We start from the raw sequence: 10,768 nt of genomic DNA, 5'->3' as shown, positions 1-10,768 counted from the left end.
GTATCAATACTTGGTCGGGGCTCCTTTTGCACGAGTTTGCTGGCCAATCAAGCACAGTAATACCATGGTCATTAAACCAGTTTGTGGTACCTTTGGCAGTGTGGGGAGGAGCCACGTCCTGCTGCAAAATGAAATCAGTATCTCCATAAATCTCAGCAGAAGGAAGCATGAAGTGCTCCAACATTTCCTGGTAGACGGCTGCGTTGACTTTGGACTTGAGAAAACACAGTGGACCCACACCATCAGATGACACAGCACCCCAAATCATCACAGACTGTGGAAACTTCACACTGGTCTTGAAGCAACTTGGATTGTGTGTCTCTCCACTCTTCCTCCAGACTCTCAGGTCGCTTTCACATATAAGCTGGTGGACTCGGTGCGATTCGGGGGGGGTGAAGTTGCAACATTGTTTCATTTTTCATTTGGTCTGGTTCTCTTTCACACAGCTATTTGCCAAACGCACCAAACTTTCTGAACAATGTCATGTGGTCGAAACGGTCATTCGTCTATTGGACAGAATATAAAGGAGAAATCTCTCCTCTTCTGCCTCCTTGCCTGCTGAGGGCTGACAACACAACACAACAACACAAGTGAATCCGCGAAACACAACCCATAGAGAAACCACCTTTGTGCAATCTTGGGATTTCTGGTTTTACTTTGGTGTTACTATCAAATAAATATTTGACAAGAATGCGCCCAATATGAGCAGCACATGAGGCAGCGAGCTGTTGGGTCCAACATCATTCTGCAGATGAGACGAGAGGAGTGAGGCAGCGCGGTGAGCACCGACCAGTGTGCGCGCCGCCTTCTACTCATGATGCACGGCCTTTCCTATTTGCTCTTGTGTTTGGTTCGGTTTGCTTTCACACCACAAACGAACCGCGCTAGAGTTCACTTGCAAACAAACCGAGACCCACGTTTTCAAGTGGACCAGAGTTTGCTTGTTTGTTCAGCTACAGAGTTCGTTTGTGCTTTCACACCACCCCAAACGAAGCGCACAATCCGAGGAAACGAACTCTGGCGCGGTTAAAGCGCACCAAACAGCTTATATGTGAAAGCGACCTCAGGCTCACACTAACCTCACGTCACCAGGCCCAAAGGTGAAGGCTCACACACACAGTGGTGTAGTTAGGGCTGGGTATCGTTCAAAAATTTTCGATATCGATACCGTTTCGATACTTGGATTTCGATACCGGTTCCTGAACGATACTTTTTTCGATACCAATTTTTAGAAAAATTCATTTTAACAAAAATAAAACTGCATTACACATTGAAATTATTTTACAAATCTTTAGTTTTCCCCCCATCTTAAGTTTTACAGCAGAAAAAAATAAAACCTACTGTATTTAACATAACTTTAAGTTCTCTAAACGTATTGCCGTTCCTACAAAAAATATTGGAGTACTACAAAGGAAAGAAATGTAGCTAAAACAAATAAATCAGTGGAATAGTTTTCAGTGCAAAACAGAGAGTTGCAAATCAGGGTTTAATGCTCACTGATGCAACAGAACTCTATTCTTGTCCATACTGATGAGATGGTTCCACTTCATGCATGGAAGACTAGTTGAGCATTGACTAGCCTATCAATATAGCCTTATATGCCACAAAGTGAATCGCATTTATATTCAACAAACTATCATGACATCAGCGTTTGTTAACGAGTTGCTAAAAATACATGGGCGATAACTGCCCGCACATAACGTTAACGCTAATTAATTAAACATTAACGCTAGCGTTGCAGATCAGTGTGCTCACTGCTGCAACAGAACGTCATTCTTGTCAAATCTGACGAGACAGCTCAACTTCACTGACTAGCCAATCAATATAAATGAATCGCATTTACATTCAACACACTATCATGACATCAGCGTTTGTTAACGAGTTGCTAAAAATACACAATGCCCGCTTGCGCATAACGTTACGGCGGCAATTAATTAAACGATCTAATGCTACAACTCACAGCCAGATGCATGGATTTGTCAGACTGAGGGATCTGATAACCGCTAACTTGCGGTAAGCTGAGCTGACCCACCTCTCAATTATTTCTCTTGTCTGTGGAAACCAGTCCGTGTTGTTTCTGTTTCTTTTCCTGCTTTTCATCATCTTCGCCATATGGTACTCCAGGATAGGAGTAGCTTGAGTGGCTAACTTCTTGTATACTATCCGCACCGCACGCCTGGCTCACAGTCACAACAAACACACCGGCTAAAGTGGGCATAACGTTTCCTGCATGCCTCTACATGACAGCCAATCACCAGCCGTATTAGAGCGCGGCGTGCAAGCATGTCGCATGCTTATAGGCTCAATGACGCTGTTTTGTTTTGGTATCGAAAATTGGTATCGATTGACAAGGGAGGCTTCGATACCCCTTAGTATCGATGTTTCCATTTCGGTGCCAAGTAAGTATCGAAACTCGATACCCAGCCCTAGGTGTAGTGCAGGGTATACACAGGTATGCGGAGTATACCCACTTATTTTTCAGTCAGCATTGGGTATACCCACTTCTAAATCCCCTCTATAGCCTATAGTGTACAATTGCTACCTTGCAGGGCAATGAGACTGAAGGAATATGCTATCTATTGTTTAACTCTAAATATTAACTTGAGCTACATTTGATTGATTGATTGATTGAACCGATTTATTTCAAACAGTTAAGGCAATACATAAAGTTAAAAAAAAACAGTAAACATAACAGTCAACTAGACTTCATCAAAAGGAAAATACGTAAATGCAAACATAAAAAAGATGAACTGTTTGAAAAGGGGCAGGAAGAAGCCTAGGCTTATCGAGTCCTGCCCCCCAATCATTCATAAACAAAAACATACATCCCCATATTATATGCCCATTTGCAGAGGTGCAGATTATCATAGCCTATATGATCTTTGAGTTCAAATAAGTCAGCGGTGTCATTTCAGCAAAAGCAGTGTATGTTTTGTTTTCATTTTTGTTTTGTCGCGTGAGATCTCAAGATCTCGCGAGAATCCAGTTGCCTTGCAAGGTTACGCCTTAACCTATAAGCACTGTGTAAGAAAGGGTTACGCCTTAACCTATAAGCACTATGTAAGAAATGGTTCAGCCTTAACCTATAAGCACTGTGTAAGAAAGGGTTAAGCCTTAACCTATAAGCACTGTGTAAGAAAGGGTTAAGCCTTAACCTATAAGCACTGTGTAAGAAAGGGTTAAGCCTTAACCTATAAGCACTGTGTAAGAAAGGGTTAAGCCTTAACCTATAAGCACTGTGTAAGAAAGGGTTAAGCCTGAACCTATAAGCACTGTGTAAGAAAGGGTTAAGCCTTAACCTATAAGCACTGTGTAAGAAAGGGTTAAGCCTTAACCTATAAGCACTATGTAAGAAAGGGTTAAGCCTTAACCTATAAGCACTATGTAAGAAAGGGTCTACTCTATACAGATATATAGTTTATTATTGTCATTACTCATTAGGGGAGAGATCTCACAGATTGCTTCATTGCTGATTGGCTCATAACCCCTACTGCTGATCCTGAATCAGCCATCCCCCAACTGGCATATGACTCCCTCAGCGAGGAGGTAGGCCTCTGCACACTCACAATACAATGCAATGCAATGCAATACAATACATTACAATACAATACAATACAATGCAATACAATACAATACAATACAATACAATGCAATACAATACAATACAATACAATGCAATACAATACAATACAATACAATACAATGCAATACAATACAATACAATGCAATGCAATACAATACAATACAATACAATACAATGCAATACAATACAATGCAATACAATACAATACAATACAATACAATGCAATACAATACAATACAATACAATACAATACAATGCAATACAATACAATGCAATACAATACAATACAATACAATACAATACACAAATTGTGTTGTAGAATAAATTAAAGTAAGAGTTCTTGAGTCACAGATTCGGCTCACTTGAATCTATTTAATATTTAAGGTCTCATGAGAGGAAGAGAATGCAACTAGCACAGTGATGCAGGGATACACTTTCTGTGAAGAGAAAGAGATTGTTATGAATGACTCAAGATGTAGAGAGAGAGAGAGAGAGAGAGAGAGAGAGAGAGAGAGCCTTGTAGGATTACTTTCAATCCACTGGATGGCAGTGTAGTTCTGTCACTCAGTACACTCTCTCTTTCTCCTTCTCTGTCCCTACACCACTCAGTGGATGGACTCCATCTTCATCGAGAATCGAAACCTTATGTCTGACTCAGCATCACAAATCCTGTCCTCGTCATCTGCCAAAACACAGAGCGTCTTTTCTCCCCTGACACCCCAAACAATGAGATGATTTCCTGCTTAAAGGACGGACACTTAAACCACAGCACTGTGTTGTTTTCCTGCAACACTTAAACCACAGCACTGTGTTGTTTTCCTGCAACACTTAAACCACAGCACTGTGTTGTTTTCCTGCAACACTTAAACCACAGCACTGTGTTGTTTTCCTGCAACACTTAAACCACAGCACTGTGTTGTTTTCCTGCAACACTTAAACCACAGCACTGTGTTGTTTTCCTGTAACACTTAAACCACAGCACTGTGTTGTTTTCCTGCAACACTTAAACCACAGCACTGTGTTGTTTTCCTGCAACACTTAAACCACAGCACTGTGTTGTTTTCCTGCAACACTTAAACCACAGCACTCTGTTGTTTTCCTGCAACACTTAAACCACAGCACTCTGTTGTTTTCCTGCAACACTTAAACCACAGCACTGTGTTGTTTTCCTGCAACACTTAAACCACAGCACTCTGTTGTTTTCCTGCAACACTTAAACCACAGCACTGTGTTGTTTTCCTGCAACACTTAAACCACAGCACTGTGTTGTTTTCCTGCAACACTTAAACCACAGCACTCTGTTGTTTTCCTGCAACACTTAAACCACAGCACTGTGTTGTTTTCCTGTAACACTTAAACCACAGCACTCTGTTGTTTTCCTGCAACACTTAAACCACAGCACTCTGTTGTTTTCCTGCAACACTTAAACCACAGCACTCTGTTGTTTTCCTGCAACACTTAAACCACAGCACTGTGTTGTTTTCCTGCAACACTTAAACCACAGCACTCTGTTGTTTTCCTGCAACACTTAAACCACAGCACTGTGTTGTTTTCCTGCAACACTTAAACCACAGCACTCTGTTGTTTTCCTGCAACACTTAAACCACAGCACTGTGTTGTTTTCCTGCAACACTTAAACCACAGCACTCTGTTGTTTTCCTGCAACACTTAAACCACAGCACTGTGTTGTTTTCCTGCAACACTTAAACCACAGCACTGTGTTGTTTTCCTGCAACACTTAAACCACAGCACTGTGTTGTTTTCCTGCAACACTTAAACCACAGCACTCTGTTGTTTTCCTGCAACACTTAAACCACAGCACTGTGTTGTTTTCCTGCAACACTTAAACCACAGCACTCTGTTGTTTTCCTGCTACACTTAAACCACAGCACTCTGTTGTTTTCCTGCAACACTTAAACCACAGCACTGTGTTGTTTTCCTGCAACACTTAAACCACAGCACTCTGTTGTTTTCCTGCAACACTTAAACCACAGCACTGTGTTGTTTTCCTGCAACACTTAAACCACAGCACTCTGTTGTTTTCCTGCAACACTTAAACCACAGCACACTGTTGTTTTCCTGCAACACTTAAACCACAGCACTCTGTTGTTTTCCTGCAACACTTAAACCACAGCACTCTGTTGTTTTCCTGCAACACTTAAACCACAGCACTCTGTTGTTTTCCTGCAACACTTAAACCACAGCACTCTGTTGTTTTCCTGCAACACTTAAACCACAGCACACTGTTGCTTTCCTGCAACACTTAAACCACAGCACTGTGTTGTTTTCCTGCAACACTTAAACCACAGCACTGTGTTGTTTTCCTGCAACACTTAAACCACAGCACTGTGTTGTTTGCCTGCAACACTTAAACCACAGCACTGTGTTGTTTTCCTGCAACACTTAAACCACAGCACTCTGTTGTTTTCCTGCAACACTTAAACCACAGCACTGTGTTGTTTTCCTGCAACACTTAAACCACAGCACTCTGTTGTTTTCCTGCCACACTTAAACCACAGCACTCTGTTGTTTTCCTGCAACACTTAAACCACAGCACTGTGTTGTTTTCCTGCAACACTTAAACCACAGCACTCTGTTGTTTTCCTGCAACACTTAAACCACAGCACTCTGTTGTTTTCCTGCAACACTTAAACCACAGCACACTGTTGTTTTCCTGCAACACTTAAACCACAGCACTGTGTTGTTTTCCTGCAACACTTAAACCACAGCACTGTGTTGTTTTCCTGCAACACTTAAACCACAGCACTCTGTTGTTTTCCTGCAACACTTAAACCACAGCACTGTGTTGTTTTCCTGCAACACTTAAACCACAGCACTCTGTTGTTTTCCTGCAACACTTAAACCACAGCACTCTGTTGTTTTCCTGCAACACTTAAACCACAGCACTCTGTTGTTTTCCTGCAACACTTAAACCACAGCACTGTGTTGTTTTCCTGCAACACTTAAACCACAGCACTCTGTTGTTTTCCTGCAACACTTAAACCACAGCACTGTGTTGTTTTCCTGCAACACTTAAACCACAGCACTCTGTTGTTTTCCTGCAACACTTAAACCACAGCACTCTGTTGTTTTCCTGCAACACTTAAACCACAGCACTCTGTTGTTTTCCTGCAACACTTAAACCACAGCACTCTGTTGTTTTCCTGCAACACTTAAACCACAGCACTCTGTTGTTTTCCTGCAACACTTAAACCACAGCACTCTGTTGTTTTCCTGCAACACTTAAACCACAGCACTGTGTTGTTTTCCTGCAACACTTAAACCACAGCACTCTGTTGTTTTCCTGCAACAATTAAACCACAGCACTGTGTTGTTTTCCTGCAACACTTAAACCACAGCACTGTGTTGTTTTCCTGCAACACTTAAACCACAGCACTGTGTTGTTTTCCTGCAACACTTAAACCACAGCACTGTGTTGTTTTCCTGCAACACTTAAACCACAGCACTCTGTTGTTTTCCTGCAACACTTAAACCACAGCACTGTGTTGTTTTCCTGCAACACTTACACCACAGCACTGTGTTGTTTTCCTGCAACACTTAAACCACAGCACTGTGTTATTTTCCTGCAACACTTAAACCACAGCACTCTGTTGTTTTCCTGCAACACTTAAACCACAGCACTCTGTTGTTTTCCTGCAACACTTAAACCACAGCACTGTGTTGTTTTCCTGCAACACTTAAACCACAGCACTCTGTTGTTTTCCTGCAACACTTAAACCACAGCACTGTGTTGTTTTCCTGCAACACTTAAACCACAGCACTGTGTTGTTTTCCTGCAACACTTAAACCACAGCACTCTGTTGTTTTCCTGCAACACTTAAACCACAGCACTCTGTTGTTTTCCTGCAACACTTAAACCACAGCACTCTGTTGTTTTCCTGCAACACTTAAACCACAGCACTCTGTTGTTTTCCTGCAACACTTAAACCACAGCACTGTGTTGTTTTCCTGCAACACTTAAACCACAGCACTCTGTTGTTTTCCTGCAACACTTAAACCACAGCACTCTGTTGTTTTCCTGCAACACTTAAACCACAGCACTCTGTTGTTTTCCTGCAACACTTAAACCACAGCACTCTGTTGTTTTCCTGCAACACTTAAACCACAGCACTGTGTTGTTTTCCTGCAACACTTAAACCACAGCACTGTGTTGTTTTCCTGCAACACTTAAACCACAGCACTGTGTTGTTTTCCTGCAACACTTAAACCACAGCACTCTGTTGTTTTCCTGCAACACTTAAACCACAGCACTCTGTTGTTTTCCTGCAACACTTAAACCACAGCACTCTGTTGTTTTCCTGCAACACATAAAACAATGCCAGCAGATTCCATTCAAGTTTTCTCAGGCTTCACTATTGTTATGGAGCCTTGAGGGGAGGCTTTCTTATATAAATATGAACACATGACAAACTGCAGACAGGTGGGGGCGGGGCCTCCTCCATGAGAATCACCTATATTGCCACAGTAGGTAATCAGATTACATACGAGGAATTTGACTTAGTGCAAGTATGTAGCGTAGCGCTCACATCAAGAGTCAGAAGACAAAACAAGAGATACATTACAAACAAACAAAAAGTCCAATATATACAATATACACTCAGAAGGTCCTGAGTGATAAATAGGAATTTACAATCCAAAAGGTTTTTTTTTTTTTTTCACAAATGAGGACCACAATTTAAGTCATTTTACATACAAAGTTATACAAGTTTACATACAAAAATGGATGACAAATGCCTGGCTGCCATGCTGTGTCAGCTAGTGTAAACCTTTATGTTGGTTGCCAAAAAAACTTTCTGCAAGAGAGTTTAGACCTTCTCTCACTGAGCAGACCTCAAACACGAGCCTCTGATTTAAATGATGTGCTGAGGACCAGGCGACTATTGGCCGAATAAAGCAACACAGAGGGACTGACATGATGAGGGCAGCATGATGGTATTGAGTAAGAAGTGTTGGACTGAATGTTTTTACACTATTTTATAATTGATAGTGTCTGATTGTTGCCGAGGTGCCCCTGAGCAAGGCATCTTTCCCCAGCTCCTCAATGTGCACTCAGTCGAGCTGTAGTGTTTTCACCTGTGATGCTACTCGAGTGTCCTTGAAAACGGGAGGTTTGGACATCCTAGCGGGATGATAAAAAAATACTCTTTCTACTTGTCAGTCGGCATCAAAGGAGCATTTAAGGATACGTGTCTGTTGTAGGGCACAGACTGCTAACTGTTAAAGCACAGTGTGCTTTAACAGACTTGTGTCCTTGCAACAGTGTAGCAGTGTGTTTTAACAGACTTGTGTCCTTGCAACAGTGTAGCAGTTGTGTTTTAACAGACTTGTGTCCTTGCAACAGTGTAGCAGTGTGTTTTAACAGACTTGTGTCCTTGCAACAGTGTAGCAGTGTGTTTTAACAGACTTGTGTCCTTGCAACAGTGTAGCAGTGTGTTTTAACAGACTTGTGTCCTTGCAACAGTGTAGCAGTGTAGCTTTAACAGACTTGTGTCCTTGCAACAGTGTAGCAGTGTGTTTTAACAGACTTGTGTCCTTGCAACAGTGTAGCAGTTGTGTTTTAACAGACTTGTGTCCTTGCAACAGTGTAGCAGTGTGTTTTAACAGACTTGTGTCCTTGCAACAGTGTAGCAGTTGTGCTTTAACAGACTTGTGTCCTTGCAACAGTGTAGCAGTGTGTTTTAACAGACTTGTGTCCTTGCAACAGTGTAGCAGTTGTGCTTTAACAGACTTGTGTCCTTGCAACAGTGTAGCAGTGTGCTTTAACAGACTTGTGTCCTTGCAACAGTGTAGCAGTGTGCTTTAACAGAGACGTTTTTGTTTTCTTGTGTTCAGACATAGGTTTATAGATGTTATTTATTTACCTTGACAGTTTCGACGAGTCAAACTCTCGTCTTCTTCAGAAGCAGTCGCACTGACAGCTGGGTAAGACGTGTCAACCAGTTGCTTTTCAGCAACTGGCGGTGTGCCCAGCTGAGCTGCCAGGTCTGCCAGGCCGGCCACGCCCACTATGACGTGTCGTGGCCGGACTGACAGATCCAACAGCCCCGCCGGGCACATCGCGCAGCCCGCGGCCCGTTGTTCTCTGGAGTAGAGTATCCCAGGTGCGGGAGAGCATGTAGGCCCCCTCGTCCCTGTTGATGGTGCCCTCGGCACGTCTCCTGATTTCCATAGCCTCCTTGATCCAACGCTTGTATTTGTTGTCCTCTGTTCCAATGACTCTTGCCTGATCCCAGTCCATAACGTGGTTGTTTCTTTTGCAGTGGTCTGATATGGCTGATTTGAGGTTTTCCTGTTGTGCTTTTTCTTTTTGTGTTCTTGTGAGTCGTGTTGCTGTTGCCTTTTCACATTCCTTCTGATGTTCTTTCTTTCTGGTGATGAATGACCTGCCCGTCTCCCCAATGTATGTTTTATTGCAGGATATGCATGGTATTTCGTATATGACGTTACATTTATTGTCCTGTTCAATTTTGTCTTTTGGGTGTACTAATAATTGCCATCAATAAAGGAAAACAGCAGGTAAAATGCAAACAAACAACACAAAAACAACAAAAGAAAAAACAAACAGAAAACCCTCAGGACAACAATATCGGTATGGTCACACTACCGTATATCCGCGGGATAACCGAACCCATACAACGGGCCATGAAAAAACAAAAAATAGGCACTGCAATAAAACCCCACACAAAACTACGGCAATTATTAGTACACCCAAAAGACAAAATTGAACAGGACAATAAATGTAACGTCATATACGAAATACCATGCATATCCTGCAATAAAACATACATTGGGGAGACGGGCAGGTCATTCATCACCAGAAAGAAAGAACATCAGAAGGAATGTGAAAAGGCAACAGCAACACGACTCACAAGAACACAAAAAGAAAAAGCACAACAGGAAAACCTCAAATCAGCCATATCAGACCACTGCAAAAGAAACAACCACGTTATGGACTGGGATCAGGCAAGAGTCATTGGAACAGAGGACAACAAATACAAGCGTTGGATCAAGGAGGCTATGGAAATCAGGAGACGTGCCGAGGGCACCATCAACAGGGACGAGGGGGCCTACATGCTCTCCCGCACCTGGGATACTCTACTCCAGAGAACAACGGGCCGCGGGCTGCGCGATGTGCCCGGCGGGGCTGTTGGATCTGTCAGTCCG

This window comes from Poromitra crassiceps (assembly GCF_964638095.1).
Source record: "Poromitra crassiceps genome assembly, chromosome: 23".
Lineage (NCBI taxonomy): Eukaryota > Metazoa > Chordata > Actinopteri > Beryciformes > Melamphaidae > Poromitra > Poromitra crassiceps.
This window is presented reverse-complemented; position numbering follows the sequence as displayed.